The 21,682-nt window shown below is 45.9% G+C and overlaps 1 long non-coding RNA gene across 3 annotated transcripts in view; it reads right to left on the minus strand.

The window, feature by feature from the left end:
* The window catches only part of LOC140907829 (uncharacterized), a 91,635-nt gene that overhangs the window by 18,564 nt on the left and 51,389 nt on the right, over positions 1 to 21,682 (minus strand). For 2 of the 3 annotated variants that reach the window (XR_012157648.1, XR_012157650.2), the window contains 2 exons: positions 1,992 to 2,060; positions 329 to 536 (listed from right to left, as the gene is read on the minus strand). This is a non-coding gene — a long non-coding RNA (uncharacterized LOC140907829). Of the gene's footprint in view, positions 1 to 328; positions 537 to 1,991; positions 2,061 to 7,047; positions 7,175 to 21,682 lie in introns of those variants that run through there. The other variant, XR_012157649.2, reaches the window with a different exon arrangement.

Below are 21,682 nucleotides of genomic sequence, written 5' to 3' on the forward strand. Positions count from 1 at the left end.
TGAAACAGACACCGAGAACAGGTCTGGGAAGACTCAGTTTAAGGGACTTGCCCCAGCACTCAAGTGCAAACCCAAAAGTATATTATAATATCTGCCTCCTCCCTCAATGTGGAAGAAAGTGTGCACAGCCTCTTCCCCCTCTGACCCCCAATTATGAATTGCACAAATGGGGTTATATTATAAACAAGAAATAAATTTAACTATAAAAGGCAGATTTTAAGTGACTGTAAGAGATAACAGACACAACAAAACAGATTATTAAGCAAACGAAACACGCAACCTAAGCTTGTTTCACTAAAGAAATTGGTTACAAATAGTAATTTCTCACCCTAAATATTGTCACAGGTAGATTACAGAAAGTCTTGAAAGGCAGCTGCGCTGGCCTGCAGCTTGAGACTTCAGGTATTTCCAGTCACAGACTGGACTCACTCCCACCCTGGGTTCAACCCTTCTCCACTCAGTTTACTTCTTGTTTCCAGGTGTTTGTCAGCATCTCTTCGGGTGGGTTTCAGAGTAGCAGCCGCGTTAGTCAGTATCTGCAAAAAGAAAAGGAGTACTTGTGGCACCTTAGAGACTAACAAATTTATTTGAGCATAAGCTTTTTTGAGCTACAGCTCACTTCATCAGATGCATGTAGTGGAAAATACAGTGGGGAGATTTTATATACACAGAGAACATGAAACAATGGGTGTTACCATACAGACTGTAACAAGAGTGATCAGGTAAGGTGAGCTATTACCAGCAGGAGAGTGGGGGAGGTGGGCAAACCTTTTGTAGTGATAATCAAGGTGGGCCATTTCCAGCAGTTGACAAGAACGTGTGAGGAACAGTGGGGAGGGGGGGAGAAATAAACATGTGACAGCAATGCCCCTCTGCCAAGTACATTGGCCAAACTGGACAGTCTCTACGTAAAAGAATAAATGGACACAAATCAGACTTCAAGAATTATAACATTCAAAAACCAGTCGGAGAACAGTTCAATCTCTTTGGTCACTCAATTACAGACCTAAAAGTGGCAATTCTTCAACAAAAAAACTTCAAAAACAGACTCCAACGAGAAACTGCTGAATTGGAATTAATTTGCAAACTGGATACAATTAACTTAGGCTTCAACAAAGACTAGGAGTGGATGTGTCATTACAAAAAGTAAAACTATTTCCCCATGTTTATTTCCTTTCCACCTATTGTTCCTCACACGTTCTTGTCAACTGCTGGAAATGGCCCACCTTGATTATCACTACAAAAGGTCCCCGCTGCCCCAGCTCTCCTGCTGGTAATAACTCACCTTACCTGATCACTCTTGTTACAGTCAGTATGGTAACACCCATTGTTTCATGTTCTCTGTGTATATGAAATCTCCCCACTGTATTTTCCACTACATGTATCTGATGAAGTGAGCTGTAGCTCACAAAAGCTTATGCTCAAACAAATTTGTTAGTCTCTAAGGTGCCACAAGTACTCCTTTTCTTTCTTTGGGTGGGGAGGCAGAGGAGAACCACGATGATGTCACTCCCCTGCCTTATACAGCTCTTGTGTATGGCGGGAACCTTTTGTCTCCCAGTGGAAGAACACTGGCATTCCAAGGGATGGGTCCAGTACCAGGTGACTCAGATCCATGTCTCTGCAGGGCTGTGGCAGCCATTACTTGTAGGCTGTCTGGAGCGTCTACAGGAAGACTGAGTTCTTTCACAGTCCATTGTCTTTGCTAATAGCCCATTAGCCCTGTCTGGCTTTTCCATTTGATGTACCTGAAGGGCTAATTGGGGGTGACACCCAAAATAACACATTTGACATACAGATACATGGTCAATATTCCTAAATTCAGATACAGAAATGATACAGGCATACAAATTGGATAATCACATTCAGTAAATCATAACCTTCCCAATGATATCTTATATGCACCATCTTGCTTAAAGTATATCTCAGTTATGTCATATTCATATCAAGCATATTTTCATAACGAATATGGAGTGAAATGTCACACCTACCTTTCTCCTTGGGAATTTCCCCTTCTCTGCTGCATGAGTATTCCTTGAGCTCCTTTCTATACTTATAGCCTAGGACAGGGAGGTGGGAAGATAAAAATCAATCAATAAGATACAGCAAGAGCCTAAACTGTGAAACACTGGAGCCATCATGTTACAGTAAGACTCAGCACTTACATAGCCTCTTTCATCCTCTAATCTCAAGAGCTCGTTTGCATGGACCCTCTGGGAAACAGACAAATATTCACCCTCCCATTCCACAGATGAATAAATAGAGGCACGGACATCTAGGGATTGATTTTCCATTGCCTTGCACCTTGCATGGTCATTTACATCACTGCAAAGCAAGTCCATATGTGCCAGAGGAGAATGGAAGTGTTGCAGAGGCACCTTGAGCAGGTGTTAACGATGTCAGAGAATGTAAGGTGCAGAAGAACCAGACCCCGAGCATATTGCCCAGCAGCTCAATGGAACAGAGCTCAGCAGGGCCACCTCTCAGCCGCTTGCTCTAATCACTGGCCAACCAGACATAGCTGAAATCTGGCAGGAATCTCTGCATGCAGATTTCTCTCTAGTTAGGCAGACACCAGAGGTTCAGATACCACCATCTGGAAGGATAATGTTTGGATGATCTCAACCAAACTTCCGTGCCTCAGTTTCCCAAGCTGTAAAAAAATGGATGATACTGATACTGACCTCCTTTGCATAGAGCTTTGAATCTATTGATGAGAAGCACCACATAAGAGCTAAGCATTATTAATCTTCTCTGACCCAGACTGAACCTGTGAACCTCGAGAGACCTGCCCTTCATAGTTCATGAGAGTTCCAAATACGACACAGTTAGAGTTAGGAGACAACCTATCACTGTAATCTGTCCCCAGTAAAACATGGAGAAGTCCTTGTGGCACCTGAGAGACTAACGAATCTAATTGGGCATCAGCTTTCTGTTAGTCTCTCAGGTGCAACAAGGACTCCTCATTGTTTTTGCTGATACAGACTAACATGGCTACCACTCTGAAACCAGTAAAACGCTGCATCTGGGGATAGTTGAGAATTATTTTTGTACAGATGTAGTGAGATCTTCTTGCAGATGCCTAAGGGCTGAGTGCAGGGAACAAAATCAGTATTGTTTCCTTGTGTTCCTCTGTCTGTTTGTGTGTATCCACTACAGCCTTACCTCTGTACCTTTTGTCTTCTACTCAAGTTAGGCCTGCTTCTCTCCCCATATAAGTTATACTGATATACTAGACCAGCAGAGTGCTCCTCGTGCGGCTGCCAGTTATACTGGTAAAGCTGCACTTTGTACTGATATATAGCCTCCCCCACCCCCTGAGCAAAACCACCCTATATGGGTAAAAGTGTAGCTGGACCTGTGTAACTGCACCTAAACTAGGGGCTTCTACTGCCACAGCGGTGTCATTCAGGGATCACACCTTCTTTACACCCCTGACCAACATAACTACGCCAAAAGAAGTTTGTAGCATAGACCAGGGCTGGACTTAGGCAACCCAGGCGATCACCTGGGGTGCGGGCTTTGGGGGCACCAGGCTTGCGGGGGGGGGCTCTTTTTGTTTTTAGCGGCAAAAGGGAAAATAGAATCTTTGAAGTAACATGTTTTGGGTGTTCCGTATGTGGAGTCATTTTTCACTAAGCTTCTAGAAGGTTCTGGATCTTTGTAGAATCTCATGGACTCTTCCAGACTTTCTGAGAACTACATTTTCCTTGAACCTCCTAGAATGTTGTCAGCCACGCCCTTGCAGGTATACAAGGGGCAGGGCATCACCAGTCAGTCAGTGAGATATAAGAACAAAGTGAAGTGAGAATCCAGCTGCAATATTGTGATGGAGAGACTGACATCACTTGCTACTTTATTGTTTGAAAATGCCATTGGCCAGTCTTTGGATCTCTCTGATATTTTGCTTCAGTTCGTGAAGGCAAAGGCGAGAAAAGCGCCCTTTTGAACTAAAGGACTAGGGTTAACATTCTAAGGCTGTCACCTACTGTAACACGATTTAATACTGGTCCGTTCAATGTTGGTGCACAGTTCAATTTCGTGATGTTAGTATGTAGAAAATTTAAAAGTTTCTACAAGCTTTGAGGAAACAATTTTTTTATTCACTTATATATGGCATGAATAAATACAGATTTATAGACCCTAGCGTGCAATTTTATCATCTTATATGACAGGGAGAAATCACGTGTGCAAATCGTGCAGCAAAGTTGAGAAATGGGCTACCAATGCAATACAAAATAAGGTATTCAAAAGTTTAACGGAGGGGAGTGGCGCCAAAGATGCTCCTCACCTGGGGCGCCATTTGCTCTAGGGCCAGCCCCGGAGCAGACATAGCCTTCGATGGTAAGTTCCCTGGGGAAGGGACCATCTTTTTGTTCTGTGTTTGTGCAGCACTGAGCAGAACAGGGTCCTGCTCCATGACTGGGGGGTGGGGGGGTCGGGTCATCTCAGGGGCTACTGCAATACAAATAAAGATAAAATACAATATTACCTACTCCCAACATTCAAAAAATCATGAGTCACACCGCTAAAAATTCATGAGATAAAAAAAAAGTGTTGGGGTCTAGTAGATTTCTGCTTTCTGAGCCTTTTGGTAACACCCGGGTCACGTTTTCAAGTTTTTCTCAGCAACCACCAGGGCCAGTGACCTAGCTGGAAAGCAAGCAATCCGGCAAGCCTAGATTCTCACGTATTCCCAAAATTCCAGGAGCTGGGGCTTTAAGAAAAATATCAAATATTGGCAACACTACAAATGTTATCCTAATTATTGCTTTGAGGGTGGCGGGGAGGGGGCTGGCCCACTGTTCACAGCATTCGCAAAGTCTCCTCTGCCACAAATATATTTCCTAGCCCCAGACTTTGTAGCCTTGATCCCAACTGAGTTTTTCATCTGGGTCCACTTGTGATAAGAATCAGGGAAATTCCAAGCAAAAGCTTCAGCTCCTTCTCATATGCACCCCACTGTAGGCCAGTGTGAATTCATATCTATAGTGTACTTGGAAGGCAATAAGCACCGTATAAAGTAAATGCTGATTGTTCTGATTTCTTATCAGATGCACCCAAACCAAAACCTTTTGTTTGAACACGTGTAAACATTTGGACGGGGGTTAGATGAAATGGAGAACAGAGCCAAACCACCCCAGGGGGTTAGTTTTCCCCTAAATGCCCCCATCTCCATTTGAAAAGTAGAAGGGCCAAACCCATTTATCCCAACTGCTTCCCCATCTAAAACTTGGGGTCCCAGATCAAATGGGGACAGGGATCCAAAATACCTTTGGTTTGCTCATCTCCATTTGATCTCATCTGCATCGTTAAAACTTCTGGGGAATGAGCATAGATAGCACAGCACCCCTTTTATATGGGTGTGAAACACGGACAGTTCTCTGTAGACACAAAGCAGCTTGAAAAATGTCACATGCATAGTCTCCGCTCTGTTCTGAAGGTCCATTGGTGAGATAAAGTGTCAAATATTAGCATTCTTGAAAGAGTTCACACAACCAGCATGCACACAATCCAGGCTCAGGTCATGTGATCAGGATGGGCAATGACAGACTCTCAAAAAAGTTTTTCTATGATGAGCTGAAACTCGGAAAGCACAGGAGGGAATCAACAAAAAATGCTTCAAAGACACCCTTCAGCAGAGTCTCATCTCAGGCAGCGTAAATATCAATACCTTCAAAGACATAGCCAAGGACCGACCTGACCGAAGAGCAACTATCAATAAAGGCTGTAAACATTTCGAGAAAGACAGGCGCAAAAAACAAACAAAAAAAGGCCAGGCATCCTGCCAAGTCTTCAGTGGGAGCCTGCACATTGCGGTGTGACATCTGTTTGCAATCTTGTGCCTCACAAATCGGAGGCTAGAGCAACATGAGAAAACACATAATGCCGTGACATCGTGGGACAGCCATACTCTGCACGGCACAGTACAGGTCTAGATGGGGTACGTCTAGCCATGGAGCACAAACGTGTTATGTGGAAGTTCCTCTCTTGCCTGTTAGGCTCATAATAGGAGATTAGACCCTAACTGTGACATTCTGATCTGGAAATTCTTTGAACCCAATTATCCCAAGAATTCAGGGGTATTTAGATCTGTAGTTTCTGTCCAGCCTGTTATGAACTAAGACAAATTGGGATATTCAGCTGTGGTTTTGGTGCTCTGGTCTGGGCCCATCTCTAGTCATGATCATATTGATGTCTCATTAACACAGCTCTTTGTATCCTATAGTTATTTATATCACAGCAGCACCTGAAGGCCCCAGTCAGAGATCAGGGCCCCATTGTTCTAGGCCTTATACACACTCATACTGAAAAGACTGTACGTGCCCTAAAGAGCTCACAGTCTGTGACAGAGACAACAGGTAGATACAAACAGACCAGAGGAGCACAAGGGAACAGTCAGTGAGAAGATTACGATTCATGTCAGTAGCAGCTGTCACAGTACCCAACTCTGAGTGCTTCGGCTGTATTGCAGCAGAGGTGAGATTTGAAGGAAGATAATGTAGTGGCTTAGTGGATTTTTATGGAGAACTCCTCCAATGCATCTTTGATCATTCTACATCGACACCGAGGTATTCACAAGCGCATGTGAACTTTTGAGAGGATCCCTTAGGCCGCAGAAGTTGGTGCTAGAGTTCAGCTGTAACAGGAGCTTTGTTTAGTGGTGCCTCAGAGCAGAAGGTCAACAGCAGCTGCTTTGCCAGGGTTTTTAACGCTTTGTTCACCTCCACACTCTGGTCCACACAGAGGTCTCTGCTCTTTAGTGGATCTGTTTAAGAATAGTTGTTTTGCTAATTGCATTACACATGAATCTTGCAGTAGGACGGAGCGGCCAATCGGGTTGGGGTTCTATTGTGCGAGGTGTTGGACGCTGTAATACATTATCAACGTGATTCATCTGTGTCTTGTCACAATGAGCTCTCAGGAAGCACCAGGATATTTTGCAGCTTGTCGCAAAATAAAAAAACAAAAAATGATGGTACCTTTCAACAGGTGCAATGGAAAAATCTAGGCAAAAGTCAGGACAATTTAAGCTCTGAGACTTACCTTATTCTTAAATAGAGACGTACTGAAAGATTGCAGATGGTGTGACTGTTATTCCGAGAGCGTAAATATCTCTCTCTGAAAAAGCTTCCCTTTGGTTTGCTGCTCCTGAGTAAGTGCAGTACTGAAGGGAGTGCTTCAACCACTGACAAAGTCTAAAGAGCCAAACAATTGTGCTGCATACATGGGCATTGGGTTGATGGGTGAAGGTTCAGAGTTTAGCTTGAATAGGTTTGCTACTGATTTGCTATGTGGCCTTGGGAAAGTCATGGGAATCTCTTTATCTCAGTTCCTTGTCTGTACAGTGGGGAATGATACTTCTCTCCCTCCCCCTTCCCCAACCAGGAGCGTTGCAAGGACTAATTCAATAGTGCTTATACAGGGCTTTGAAGACATCGTGTGATATAATAAAATGACTCTCCCCCCCTGCAGCCTCGCTGACATCAGGATATAAAGCAGCACGGCATATGACCCTACGCAGCAGTATCAAACGTTTCTGTTGTATCAGGCTGGAAGTCTCAGGAGGGATGTTCGCACAGGATTGCTGAGACTTCTGGTTTATGGCCAGATGAAGAATACTGGACAAATAGCCCATCCGATAGTATTCTGACACTTCTTCGAGCCAGAACAGATTGGACCCAGCTAGCTAGCCTTGCTATGCTGGCATCTAGATATTACGGCACTGGGTATTCTAGAAAATTCAAAACTAAGAGCCAGGTTCAAGCTACCAGGTTTAGACCCTGTGTGAGCTTTCCCCTAAATCTGGGCATGCCCACGTGATGAAACATGGTTGCATATGCACAGATACCAAGTTCATCCATGGAGACTGAACATAGGATAGTCAGGCCTTCAGCACACGAGCACTCAGATACTACAGTAATGCTGACCTCCGTAGGTAGCCAGAGCTAAAGAACTCCCTTTGCTGCAAGTAAAAAGCTGCTAGAGTGGCTGGAGCCAGCAGGAACTGTGATCACACCCACTAAGGCAGTATTTCAGACACACCCTGTTAGCCAAGTCCACCATGAGCCTCTCAGATCCACAGGCGTTCAAGTCCGAGCTGCTGACATTTTGCAACACTCTGGACCAAATTCTCCACTGGTGTAACGCCACTGACTTAAATGGAATTACACCAGCAGAGAATATGACCCACCATGTCCATGGAGGGCTGTGGAAGGAGGCAAATGTCCTTACCTGATCTGGACCAGATCACCCACCTCTAGCAGGCACAATGGCAGTGTGCTGTCTTGGACCAATCAGAAGAATCTGATCCCTGATGGGGGTCTCTGTGTGATCCCATAACACACTCAATAAAACCTGCTTAAAGCACTGCCTGTATAATATTATACCATAGCATGCCGTTTGATAGCTCTTGTCATTTCACGTTATACTGTTTGCCAGTTTTAATCATGTTGTCTAGTCTTTTAGGTTTGTTAGCATCCCCTGTACCTTTGTGATTAAACAAACTGCATCCCTGTTAAGACCTTACAAAAGATATTGGCCTCTTGTAGCACTGTATTTTGGATTTAAACGATGACGTGGCTGATAAAAACACCCACCTGAAGATATGCCCCTTGAGATGGTGAAGATGCATAAAAATCTCTGCAACTGCATGAAACCCTCAAGGAGAATCCAGGGTCTACAAGATTGGGCTTTATACCACCTGAGCTGCAATTAGAATTTCCAGGGAAGACTGCTGGGATTCCTCCCACAGCCATCTAGGAACAAGCAGGTAGGGAAATAAAAAAAAATAAGTTTCAGAATCAAGCCTTGCCCTTTCAGGACAATGCTGGGAATGGATTTGTCAGCCTCAAGTGAAGTCACCCAAGAATGTGTTATGCCAACTGCACACACTTGGCAGCCCGGAATCAACATGGTGCAGCTGTTCTTAATGGTAATCCTAACATACCCATTAGGATGGAAAATATGATCTATTACACAGCAGCTGATTAATGATGGGAACAATGCTGGTGAAGGGCCCAGTTCTCTGCCCACCTGCACCAGTGTGACTCCACTGGAGTCAGTGGGGTGACAGCCGTGGAAGGGACAGCAGGGTAGGATTGGGTTCTCTCCCACGGCTCCCCCCAGCACCAGATCAGCATTTCCAGCACCTCTGGATAGCCAGCTGGGAGTTCATTACTAACAGAGGAAGCTGGGCCCACACTTCTGGAGAAACTCCTCCAGAGTCCGAGAGCCATGAGACCAATGAGATTCCAAAGAAGTGACTCAAAGGCTACATACTCCAACAGAGAATGAGCACTTGACTATACTGTTTTTTAGAGCATTCAGTAGACTTGTTGAGCAGGGACATAATTTATTTATTATTTGTCCATTTAATTCACGAGTATGGTTCAAAAACCCTATAGGAAGTTTATCTTCTTTAAATAAATTCTTATGAGCCAGATCCCATTATGGCCCATTAATTAGAGCACTGCAGCCCAAGCCAAACTTGACAGGACACAACTACAAGTGTCGGGTCTGTGTGGGAAAACAACCGGCCCCTCTCAGGCTTGGGTAGGGTCAGCTCTCCTCCTCCTGCCCATGGGGTGGTGCGGTGGCAGCCACATGTCCTGCTCTGACCAGTCACCACCACCTCGCTGCGCTGCGTGTGCCGAAGAGTCACTGTACCTCTCATGGCACAGCGTGGCGGGGAGCAGCAGATGGCAGGAGCAGGGTACCTGGCTGCCACAGCACTGGCCCCATGGGCAGGAAGAGACAGCAGTGACTGGGCTGACCTAGGTTTGGGGAGAAACATTGGATCAGGTCGGGTTGGAAAATGACTTGGACCCTTTGGTGCTTGGGTCAGATCTAGTGGGCTTCGGTCAGGGATGGGTCGGGCCTAAAAGTTAGGCCCAACCATGGATGTTGTAATGACAACACGTTACTTTCATTTCCAACCCCATTATGAGCCGGATTTATCAGTGAAGCTTTCAAAAGTATCTTTGTCTATTCTAGTCTGCACTGCTTCCCACAGCACCCTCACCACTGTAGTATCTGAGTAATGCCTTCCAATAATGGAACTGTCGGATGCTAAATTCTATTCTCTTGAAGCAAAGAGGTGGAGACAAGGTCCCAAATTATACCCCATAGCTCCTGGGTACATGATACACGTGTCCTATACATCCACTCGTGGGTGTCTGCCAGCACATCAGGTCAGACACAACATCAGATGTTTAGCGCAAGTGCATGGCTCCCCATTCAAGGGCACAAAGGGCAGCTAGGAGCCCAGCTCCCAGGGTAAGTCAGTGGAGACTGGGAGCCAAACTGCCATGTGTGCCTGTGACAATCTCCCCCTTTCTCATTCTCCTCCTCTACGTTCTTGGAAAACTCTCAGCCATAGTCCTCATGGGAGCTGAAATATTAGAAATAAGAAGCTGGTGGCTTCGATAATTGAAGGACCCCAGAGCCTCTCCCAACTTCTAATTACCAGTTTCCTGCTTGAGGTACTTCCCTTCCTGGCTCTCCTTTCTTTCAACCAATAGGGTTTTTTTAGTCATATAGTACTTGCCAGTTCCCCCCGCCCCTCATGTGGCATGATGTCAAATCCTCAGCAAGCAGTCCAGGATCAACAAATATTCCAGTTATCCTCAGCACTACAGTAGAAGCTTTCAACACAGCCAGTAAATGCAATCCTCTGCAGGCTGATTCCTTAGCAAGGGTTCTTTCTGCAAGAACGTCACCATGTGCATTGCACAGACCTAGTACTAGACAGAAGGCTCCCATGTTTACCAGAATAAGGTTGGAGAATCATATATATCTTGCCGCTCATTGTAGAAGGGTTTGCTGGAGTGGCAATTCAGAAGATGGGTCCCTGATGCGTAAGGCATGTGTGGACTTTGGATAAGTAATCACAGCAAAGGTACGCGAGCAGCACAATTTGCATTAATATGGATTTCTGTCTGTTGGCAGGGATGCTGTCACCCAGCTGACAGGACAGAACAGACTGAGATCTACAACTGCTTGCCATCTGCAGGCACAGGAAATTGCTCATGTAGCCTTCTTCATTGCTCCAGCAGAAGGGGAATCCCCTGAGGTTCCTGTCAACATGGCCTGAGTGAAAACTCCTTCCTGACACCACACTTCTCTCTAATGCAAGCAAGTGAGAATCACCGTAGTTACTCAGCCAAAGATGGAAGGTTTTCTAAGTTCTTCTGAATCCTGCTAAGCTTTAGGACTCAATACTATCTTGTGGCAATGAGTTCCACAGGCTAAATGTGAATTATGTGAAAAATTAATTGTCTTTATCGGTTCTGAATTTGCTGTTCTCCATTTTTTATCTTCTTGATTTTGCATCATGAGCAAGATGAATAGAAGTGCACCATCTACCTCCTCTCTATTATTCACTAATTTTATATACTACTATCAGGTCCATCTCAGTCATCTCTCTAAGACAAATAATTCCAGTTTTTCTCCATCTTCGGCTGGGCTTTCCCGTAAGATCTCTCATTGAAGCTCTGATCCTCCTGAGTCCTGAGATCCAAAAGCCATCTTCTATTCTACAAATTATTAATACTTGTATTATTTACTGTAATTAATTACCACTGTATCACTATAGATGTGCATGGCACTTTACAAAAGCAGACAAAGTCCCTGCTGCTGCAGAGTTTGCAATGCAAATTAAGAAAAGGGCAAGAGGAGATGAAGTCAGAACGTGGTGCTGTGGTCCAATGGCTAGAGCACTCAACTATAAGTCCAGAAGTCCCTCTTGCTCTGCCACTGACCCACTGTTGGCCATGGGTAAGTCTCTGTGTCTCTGTTTCCTCTCCCACCCTTTGTTTCATCTTGCCTAGCACACCCTTAGAGCAGGGATTATTTAAGCAGTGCGTACCACACTCTGGTGCAATTGTAATATAAATTATGTGCTCACTCAGAGAGTAATGCACATTCCTCTGGTTTGGATTTTTCAGTGAGAGGACAGTTGTTTAAGCACCTCCTGGCAGAAACAGGTTTCAAGAAGCAACTTGAAGTTGGAAAAGCTCTGATCGTGGCAGCCAGGGTCCAGAAAAGATTTCATGGAGCCTCAGCTCTTAGTTTGGACAATAATACCTAGCTCTTATATCCTGCTTTTCATCAATAGATCTCAAAGCACTTTACAAAGGAGGTCAGTATCAATATTCCCATTTTACAGATGGGGAAACTGAGGCACAGAGCAGTGACTCAACTTGCCCAAGGTCATCCAGCAGCCTAGTGGCCAACCCCAAAAATAGAACCCAGCCCTCCTTAGTTCCAGACCAGGGCACTCAGCAACCTCCTGTATCCACAAATAAAACAAACCCTAACCAGCATTTCAAATCAAGTTAATCCAAGTTTCACACGGGGGCATTTTTATTCAGATGCTTGTGGAGTGGGTGTTGCCTTTTCTGGATTGTAAGAGATGGTTCTGAGATGAGTTGTGTGGCACTGCATAGCTGGAAAAAAACCCACAGAGCAGAGTAGATGTTTGCACTAAGAAGCACTGCAAATCCACATCACACAGCTAAGACTGTGTTTCAAAGCCCTCCCGCAGTGAGAGGTCAGAGCAGTCAGCCCACAGGTGCGAATTTTCTTCTGTCTGGGTAAGTGCTTCACCCCCACTCCGCCCTGAGGCCCCACCCCACTCCATCCCTTCCCCCAAGGCCCCACCCTTGCCCCGTCTCTTTCCGCCTCTGCTCCAGCCTCTTCCCTAAGGATCCAACCCCACCCTGCCTCTTCTTGACCCCACTCTGCCCCCGCCCTCAGCACCTCCCGCCCACCACTGAACAGCTGATGGGTGGGGCCCGCAGAGCGACTGATGGTTGGGAATCGGTGGGGCCCGCTGAACAGCTGATCGGCAGGTAGGTGCCGAGCCATGGAGTCGGCGTTTATGATTCAGGAGGTACTTGGCACCACAACACTCAGGGCTTGTCTACACGGCCCTGCAATTTGGATGATGGCGCTGTGAATTGCGGAGTGCACCGAAGTGCTGCACTGTAACGGTGCTGTTAACGTGAACTAGAAGGCACCTCATTTGTCTGAATGCAGGCCAGTTGGAAGAGGATTATGTTAAGATGAACTGGTTGCCTTTTAGTTTGCACCAGCAGCATCCACCCAGGGAAATTACAGCACTTCGGTGTGCACTGTAATTCACACCCTGTAGCCCGCACTGCAGCACAGTGTAGACACAGCCTCGGTTCTAAACTGCCCTCCAGGTCCTGAGTGGTGAGAATCACTCCGATATGCTGGTCATGTATGGATAAATCAGAGAGTGATGGTGCCCTCTGCCGGGGAAGCTCAGAGAATAAAGGGCGACCCGTTTAGCAAGTTCTCACATTCCAGAGGTCTATGCTCTTTGAGCTGAAAGCGGTGTGTGCTAGTCCCAACTCTCTAGTTGTGTGTGTAATCTATATAATAATGTAATGAAAAACTGAGTTAAAAGAACATCAAGGTTGCAAATGCAAGCACTTAAAAGTTAGGATTGGGCATGCCAGAATTAAGGTTGCCTGGGCAACTTTAATACAGCCCCCTTGTGCATATATATTGTGATGCAATCTTACCAAACCTAACATCACATAAGAGGGCTGTAGCATAGCCAGAAACAGAACTGAGCTCTGGGTCCCAGTCCATTGCCTTAAACACAGAGACCTCTGTCTTTCTTGCATCTCTTCATCTCACTGTCCCTCCTGTGCCCTGAATGAGGCTATAGTCCTGTACAAAGTCCATATGTGATCACATCTTTAAAGATTATCATAATGCATAAACACAAGGGTGAACTCAAGTTTCACAGGCAGCAGCCTTAAGTCTGGCATTTCCAAACTCCTGAGTACTTAACTTTGCAACCATAACATTCTATTATCATTGTTTTTTGTAAGGCATTTCCTAGGTTTTTAAAAAAGCAAACTGTAAAAACCAGAAATCCCATCATATGGAGCAGTACGGAACACACACACAGCAATAGATCATGAGCAAAGTCTGAACCCAGGACTTTTAGATCTACAGCACAGATCTCTACCACTTAAATTAAAGGAGTAACTACTAGCAGTAGTAGGCTACTGTCTTCAGTGTGAAATAATCACAAGAGAGCTGCAATATATGCTCTGCCAGTGGTTTACACAGCTACTGGCTAGACAGCAGAGGAATGCTGGAAATCGGGTTTTCTGGGTTCAGTTCCTGGCTCTGGAAAGAAGTATCATCTAGCAGTTACAGGGTAAGTGGTTACACAGGATGCAAAGCAGTGGAGAGTCAAGCCCATTGCGTCTTGCTGACAGCTCATGAAATTTGTAATTCATCTCTGCCTCCGTACCTGCTCACACAGCGCCTCCATTCCTTACCCCGGAGCTCCCCACAACTGGCGGTCCCTCTCACTTGTGCTGCCCCTTCTGTCTCAAACTCCCGCTCTCCCTCCACATCAGTCCCCATCTTTAGGGCTCACTTCCCACCACATCCTTCTTGTTCAGCGTGAAGCCGTGGCTGATCTTAAACTACAGCCCCATGCCCAGCTGCAGTGTAATTAGTCAAGAGGATACCTGCAGCTTTCAATGTAAGGGGCTTTTCCTCTCCTCTACGCCACCTTCATACATCAATTTGCCCCTTACTACCTGAACCCAGCTCCATAAAGCCACCTTCCTTCAGTTCTGCCAGTCACCTTCTGTAAACCATTTAGCGATGCTTTCTACAGCAGATACTCTCCAGGTAAAACTGCATGCTATTCCATTGCGCCTGCCTTGGCAGCAAGAAAAGCAACACCGCCCTGCTCCGACTGTTAGGGTGTTTTATTTTCCCCATACAAGAAGCCTCCCAGTCTGCTCCATTCCACAGCCAGCGTGTCCATTTCTATGGCTTTGGGAGGGTCTGTTTGGAAGCACCCTACTGGGCTGGCAGTGAGAGGGGCCAGCACGGTCAGAAAGGCAGACACGGCACGGTTCAGTAGGATCTGGGAACCTGACCAACAACGCAGGCTGAGGTAGTTAGCGAGAGGCCTCAGTCCCGGGAGAACAGAAGTCAGAACATGGAGGAGGGGGTAGAGAAGACAGAAAAGGATGAGAAATCAGAAGAGGCACCCACCCAGCATGTCCCAACCATTAACGCCGCCCCCCCACCCCCCCTCACACATGCACACACATTAATGGGAAAAGACTTCCTCTGGCTTTTTGAGGGCTGCATATTTAAAAGAGGTTCCTATTCAGTTGGTCCCAATCAAGCATCACTTGGCCACCACTCCAGCTTCTGCAGAACGTGCATAATATTCAGGCAAGCTGCTCTCCACTCCAGTTACCTTCTGCAGGTTTAATAGCAGACATGTTCTCTAGCCGCCCTCATCACGAGCCATTGTCCGCACTAAGGGAGGTGTAAAGGGGCCGCATCATTCCTCCTAGGGGCTCCCCCAGGCAACATATGCTGCTGCACTGGCAGCTCCAGCATCCCTAAGGCGGGGCACCATGGGCTGTCCTCTGTGTCCAGCTAGCTCTTCCAGCTGGGGGTAGGGTCAGAGGGAGCATAGCTCTTCTCCCCCACCCCCGTTCACTCTCATTTGATACAGACGACAGAACACTAGCAAGGATCAGCATCTGCCCCTGGAACCAGGGAAGAAGCCTCTTTATGGCCTTTGTTCCCATTTCATACTGGCCTACTGGGGGTGGCTAAGATTTGTTCTGCTGGCTTGCCCCAGAAACTATAATCCTACTGGTTCCTCACAGCTAAGGGAGCTGTCCTTTTTGCTCATCTAGTCAAGGCCTGTGTTTTTGCTGCCAAAGGTCTCAGGTTCAAACCTCACAGATGACTAATTCACAGCACAAGTCCAGACACAATCAAGCCCTACATTTGCCCAGGGCCAGTTGGGAACAGGAAGGGTAACCTGCTAGAACTTTTGCATCCCTTACTTCTCGGGGTCTGAGTCTCGAGGAGTAGACATCTCTGCATCGAGGACGTGACATGCTGTCTCCAAGCACTGTGCTGACATACACTTCCTCTCCTCGTAGGTGTGAGTTCAAAAGAAACTAGCCTTGTTGACTCACAGGGTCCAACATGCCTTGTTATCCACCAGCTCCAGATGAGTCATCACCATGGGGGAGTAACATCCAGCATCTGCAGTGCATATTTATGGCATCAGCTGTGTCAGCAGGGAAGTTGTTTGTAGGGAGTAACTATGGACAGAGGAAAGCTGGCAAGCACTGAGAGACTAGGGATGGGGGGAAATACCCCACCCCCGCAGCCTCTAAACGCCGCCCCCCCCATTGCTGGAATCCACCCTTTTGTTCGATGAAAGTATTTGAATATGGCTTTTCCTGTTCATTGTGTTTTCCAGCCAGGACTAGAATGGCTGAAATACCAGAATACTCTTGTGGTGTTGCCGGCTGCAGATCCTCTAAGGAAGCAGGATTCCAGGTCGGATTGCAAACCTAAGGGGCCAGTTCCTCAGCTGTGTAAACCGGAGTGGTTCCACTGAAGTCTGCAAAGCTATGCCTGTTTACACACGCCAAGGATTAACATTTATGCTTATTTACACCCACTGAGGCTCTGGCCACTAAGAGCTCTGCATAAGCATCTGGGGCTGAGTTTAGCACTTCTGAGCTGCAAAGCAATTTTTTGCCACTCTTTTCACCCAACACAACTGAGTTTCACCACTGTGATCACAGCACAATGCCCAGGGCTGGGCTCAGGAGTCTGGGCAAGATTAGTGGGACGATCTTTTGGGATACACCCCAAAATGTAACTGAGTCATTTTATATGAAAGTTATCTGTGTGCTGGGGTTGGGGGGTGATATTTGGGCCAGCTTCCTACTGCAGAAACAGAGCCCAGATTCAGCATCTTTTAACTCCAGCAGTCGGGTTTCTATTGTTAAGGCTGCCTTTGCAAGGAACAAGGGCAAGAAATGGGCTCTTTTTAAATGAAAGTTTATCTGAAGTGTTCATTAATAGTTTATAAAGGATTAGTAAATTATTAATAGATATTTTAATTAATGGTTAATCAATTTTTATAGAGTCCTTTAGGTCAATAACTGATAACTATCTATAAAACCTCCCACTGATGGGCTTCTAACTGTCACTAAGACATTCTGCTCAGGCCTACAACATCTATTCATCATTTATCAACCCTTTATAAACTATTTATAAATGTGGCTAGTTTCCCTTTACGCAGCTGTTCCCCAACTCAGAGGTGCCATAAGCTGGGAGCTTCATAGGGTCCAGAGGTAGAATCTGCTCTGAACTTTTGAGGTTTGTCCATGTCACCAGCAGGGACTTCCCAGCTAAACAAAGAGGAAGTGCAGTTGTGCTGGTAGTGGCTTCAGTTACGCTGTGCCAAGATTGGGCGGCGAAGCAGAAAAGAGCCTCCTTTTCCCAGCTCGGGAAAAACCATGCTACCAGCATGGAAGCTTGCCAGAAGTGGATGCAAGGTCTGTCTCCTCTGACCCCACTATAGAGCAAAACTGCCAGCTTCAGCTATGGTAAAATTCACCTGAAGTCATTCTTTTGGCGATGGTCATTTATAAAGTCACATAGCATACCTAAAGAAGCAAAATAGCATGAGGTGCACGGTGAGTTTACTCAGTATTTCTCTTCCCATAGGCATTGTCTTCAACGCTAAGAACGGTGCCTATTTTACCTCAGTGCAGCTAACACATGGGAGCTATCCTGAGGTAAAAAACACAGTGAAGGCAAGGCACTCTGGTTTTATCATGAGGAAAACTAGGCAAGGTCAGCACTACACCCACACCTGGGGTTGTCCTCGCCTAGTTTGCCTCACAGGAGAACTAAAGTACTTCGTTTCCCTTTGGTTTTACCACAAAATAGTGCCTGCCCATTAGTTACCCTGTGATAAAAAAAAGACACCGTTTTTAGCAGTGCAGCAAAGCCCCCGCTGGTCTTCACTAGACTTTTTTACCTTGAGTTAACTGATAGCCAGTTAACTCTAGGTACTTAGCATGTTCATTAAGACCAGCATGGACACTCCCCAGACATTTGATCTAGAAGCGATCAGCATACTGTTTCCTGAAGTTTGGATCTATGGTTTGGACCCATCATAGAAATACAGGCTTGCAAAAAAATGTTGATCTAGATCAGGACTTGAATTCACTATAGTTTGGGGTGTATTTAGATCTGGGCTTTTCTTCAGGACCATCTCTAATTTGCATCTTTTGTGATGCAGTAACTTAATATGCCCAAAAAATAGAGAAAATTCACTGCAAAGCAGAATTTTATGCAGATTTGGCAGGGAAATGGAATGAAGGGTTTATTCAGAGTTCTTACCTATGACAAGATAGGTGATTAGCAACATTCAAATAACCAGGGTAGATTAGCGCGCCAATGGATAGCTTCAGAGGTGGCTTGGTGTAATTTTGAGATGCCAAGAGCAAGTGATTGAAGTGGGCACTGATTTACAATGTGGTCCATAGTTTTTGACTGCTGTCCACAGTCACATTCTGCATTGTCTCTCATAGTCCAGAGGTAAGAGGTGACAGCATCTGCCATACAATATTCTAAAATGGTTCCATCTGGACCATTGTTTTTGGAGTAGGTTGATGCCTGGACATTCTTTTGAGAGGTCAGCAACCAGGTATTTGTTTGGGACACAAGCATTATCCCAGAATTCTTTCCAGTGTGATTCAGGACTGAATGAGGATGCTTTAGGAGCTTTAGCCCAATCCCAAAAAGGCTTGCGAGATTCCGTATGTGTCTTTGGAAGGTGATGGAGGTCTTCATGAATTGGTAAGTTGAAGCTGGTCATGGTTTGATTTGACTCCCGAACTGCGTGCATATTGTCACTCTGGATTTTGGGTGGGTATATATGTGCCAGAGTGGGCAACCTTTGAACGCGTGTTGATTTCAATATTCCAGTTATAGTTCTTATCGTAGTGTGAAGCTGCACATCCAGGGATTTGGTATGTGAGCTGCCTGCCCAGACCGGTGCACAATATTTAGCAGTCAAGTATACCAGAGCTAGCGTCACCGTATCAAGTGTGTATGCCTCTGCACCGCATGTGTTGCCTGTAAATTTTCAAATGAGATTAGTGCTGGCTTTTACCTTCCAGATGAGCTTTAAAAGTGAAGCTTGTGTCCAAAGTTACATCCAGATACTTCAGGTGAGGCTCAGTTCTGATCTGCTGACTGCAAAAGGTGACATTGAATCAGGAGTGGTGGAAGGTCCCTAAAAGGGGCAGAGGCCACTAGTGCCCCATTATCTTGCAAGTTGTGGAGAGAAGTGATATTGGATGATATCTGGTGGCATCATGCTTGAGAAGGGCAACAACTATCCCCTAATGGCAACTTTCTGGGATCTTCCCATCTAATGTATGGCAGCGAATAGGTCTGCCAACCGTCTGCCCCCCAAAAGAGCTCGCCCTGAACCTTCTGGCAAGTCAGTTTTGGTCTTTGTATTATGGAGAAGATGAGGCAACAGCACTGGCTGACACTTTGGTTGACAGTGTCTTACAAAGACAGTAGCTCCAAGCTTATGGAGGAGTGCCCAGGCTTTGCAACTGGAATAAGTCAAGCCAAGACCCTCTACTGTCTTTTTCCCTCTCTCCAGGCAGGCAGAGTTCAATGACTATTAGTGCTTTTGCTGGGTCAGGATCACTGTTCTTCTCAAACTCTTTGAAGAATGCTTCTGTCTCCAGTTGCCAGCAAGGTGTACAAACCTTGCCATAGCCACGGGGAGTGTATTTCACAGCAGCTTTGTTTAGATGGTGAACAAAGCAGTCATAATTTTCTGGGGCAGGCTTGATACGGTGTATCTTGTCTTCAGCTTCTACAGTCCATGCAGCCCAGTTTTCTCTGCAGAAATTCCAGCCTGGTTTTGGTGTTGATTCAATCAGCGGAACTCCACAGTCGACAGGTAGACTAATGGAAGTTTCCAAGCACAGTTGGCCAGGCTTGCAGAGGAACACCACTATTGTCATGCCACAGAGCTGCAGGTAGTGCTCAGTGTGCCATCTGGCTGGGTGAAAAGTCCCTCATTGTTTGGGGTCGAAAAGAAGGTGGACATTTACGAATGAAGCTCAGTCTGTGAGCTGATCACCAGCTGCATCGTTTCTGTGATAGCCCCATTGTGAGTGGTGGCTATTCAAGTCACCAAGATGCACAGCTGGTGGGAAAATATGGTAACGTAGACTTTGGCCATTCAAAATTTGGAGGTTTGTTGACATTTATTATTGTCAGTTGTCAGATTCTTATTGCAGCAACAGAGATTACCAGGGCTGTGGATTCTTCCAGGACTGAGCCATCTTTAAGACTATGTATGATATCTGTGGTGAGACCATATTTCACATTGTTCACCATGGCAGTAAGTTCACAGCTATGAGTTTTGTATGATACAGCTTGCTCATGATCTGAGGCATGAGTTTTTTGTAGAGCAAGCACATCAATTTCATTCCCCTTGGAGCTCTCGAAAGATAGTTACACTTTGCATGCGACAGACTTTCCACATTAAGTTGGTACCCATGTACATCTGGTCCCACACGTCTTCCATGCTGGCCCCAACAAAGGTTTGCAACAGATTTTGCATTGCCAATCATACTAGGAGATCAGCAAATCAATATCTGGTAGCCTTTTGATGACATTCATTGTGTTAATCAATAACATGTAACCAGAATGCCACATGAAGGCTGTTGTCTTGCTTGCTTATTCTGTATACTGTACACACGGGCATGTTTTTTAGAAATAAGAGATGGACTCAATTGTTTGCAGAGGCACGAAAGAGGAAGCTGAGATTTAACTTAGGCCTGGTCTACACTAGAGGGGGGATCGAGCTAAGATACGCAACTTCAGCTACATGAATAGCGTAGCTGAGTCAACATACTTAGATCTACTTACTGCGGTGTCTTCACTGCGGTAAGTCGATGGTTGACACTCCCCCGTCAACTCCGCCTGCACCTCTCGCTCCAGTGGAGTACCGGCGTGGACGGGAGAGCGCTAGGCGGTCAATTTATCGCCTCTAGACTAGATGCAATAAATCGACCCCTGCTGGATCGATCGCTGCCCATCAATCCAGCCCGTAGTATAGACAAGCCCTATTAAAGCAAACCTCAGGAGAGGATGGAATTAGTCTCTGGTTGAGCCAAATGTTTCCCTCTCAAAAAACCAAATGAATCAAAGCCATGCTAATTTGGTCAAATCACCCAGCCACGTGCCAGCATCACTAGTTTCCCTTGGTTTTATGCCACTTCAGGAGATCCATGCAGCTCTCTCCCTAACTGAGAGGAAAGCATCCTGAAGGGGCTGCCTTTGTAGAGATTCCCAAGTGGGGTTAGACGAACAATTTATTGCTCATCAGCTTCAGAAGCGCTCCACGCACCAAGGATTCGACTTGGATTTCAGTTATGTGTGTGCATGTTGTAAAGACACTTGATTCTCTACTACGTGGCACCTTGGGTAGCCCATTTGCTCCTGGGCGGCCCATTCGCCCTTGTGCAAAGTGTGTGCAAACTGCCATCAAATCAGAATTCCCCTCTCGCGCCGGCGGCAGCATTTAAGACCCACATGGCAAAGACCTGCATTCAGATCTTGCTCTCCGTTTTGCCCCACACTGGTAGCACAAAGCAGGCCGAAATATGTTTAATTAGCTCCCCCAGGATTCTCCCAGTGTGGCAAATCCCCAGATGGCATAGAACTGGTATAGTAGCTCCTACGTTACCCTATCTCTGATCCCCAGCATAGAGGCATGGCTAGGGAGTGGCTACACCTGGCAGAT

This window comes from Lepidochelys kempii, chromosome 2 (assembly GCF_965140285.1).
Source record: "Lepidochelys kempii isolate rLepKem1 chromosome 2, rLepKem1.hap1, whole genome shotgun sequence".
Lineage (NCBI taxonomy): Eukaryota > Metazoa > Chordata > Testudines > Cheloniidae > Lepidochelys > Lepidochelys kempii.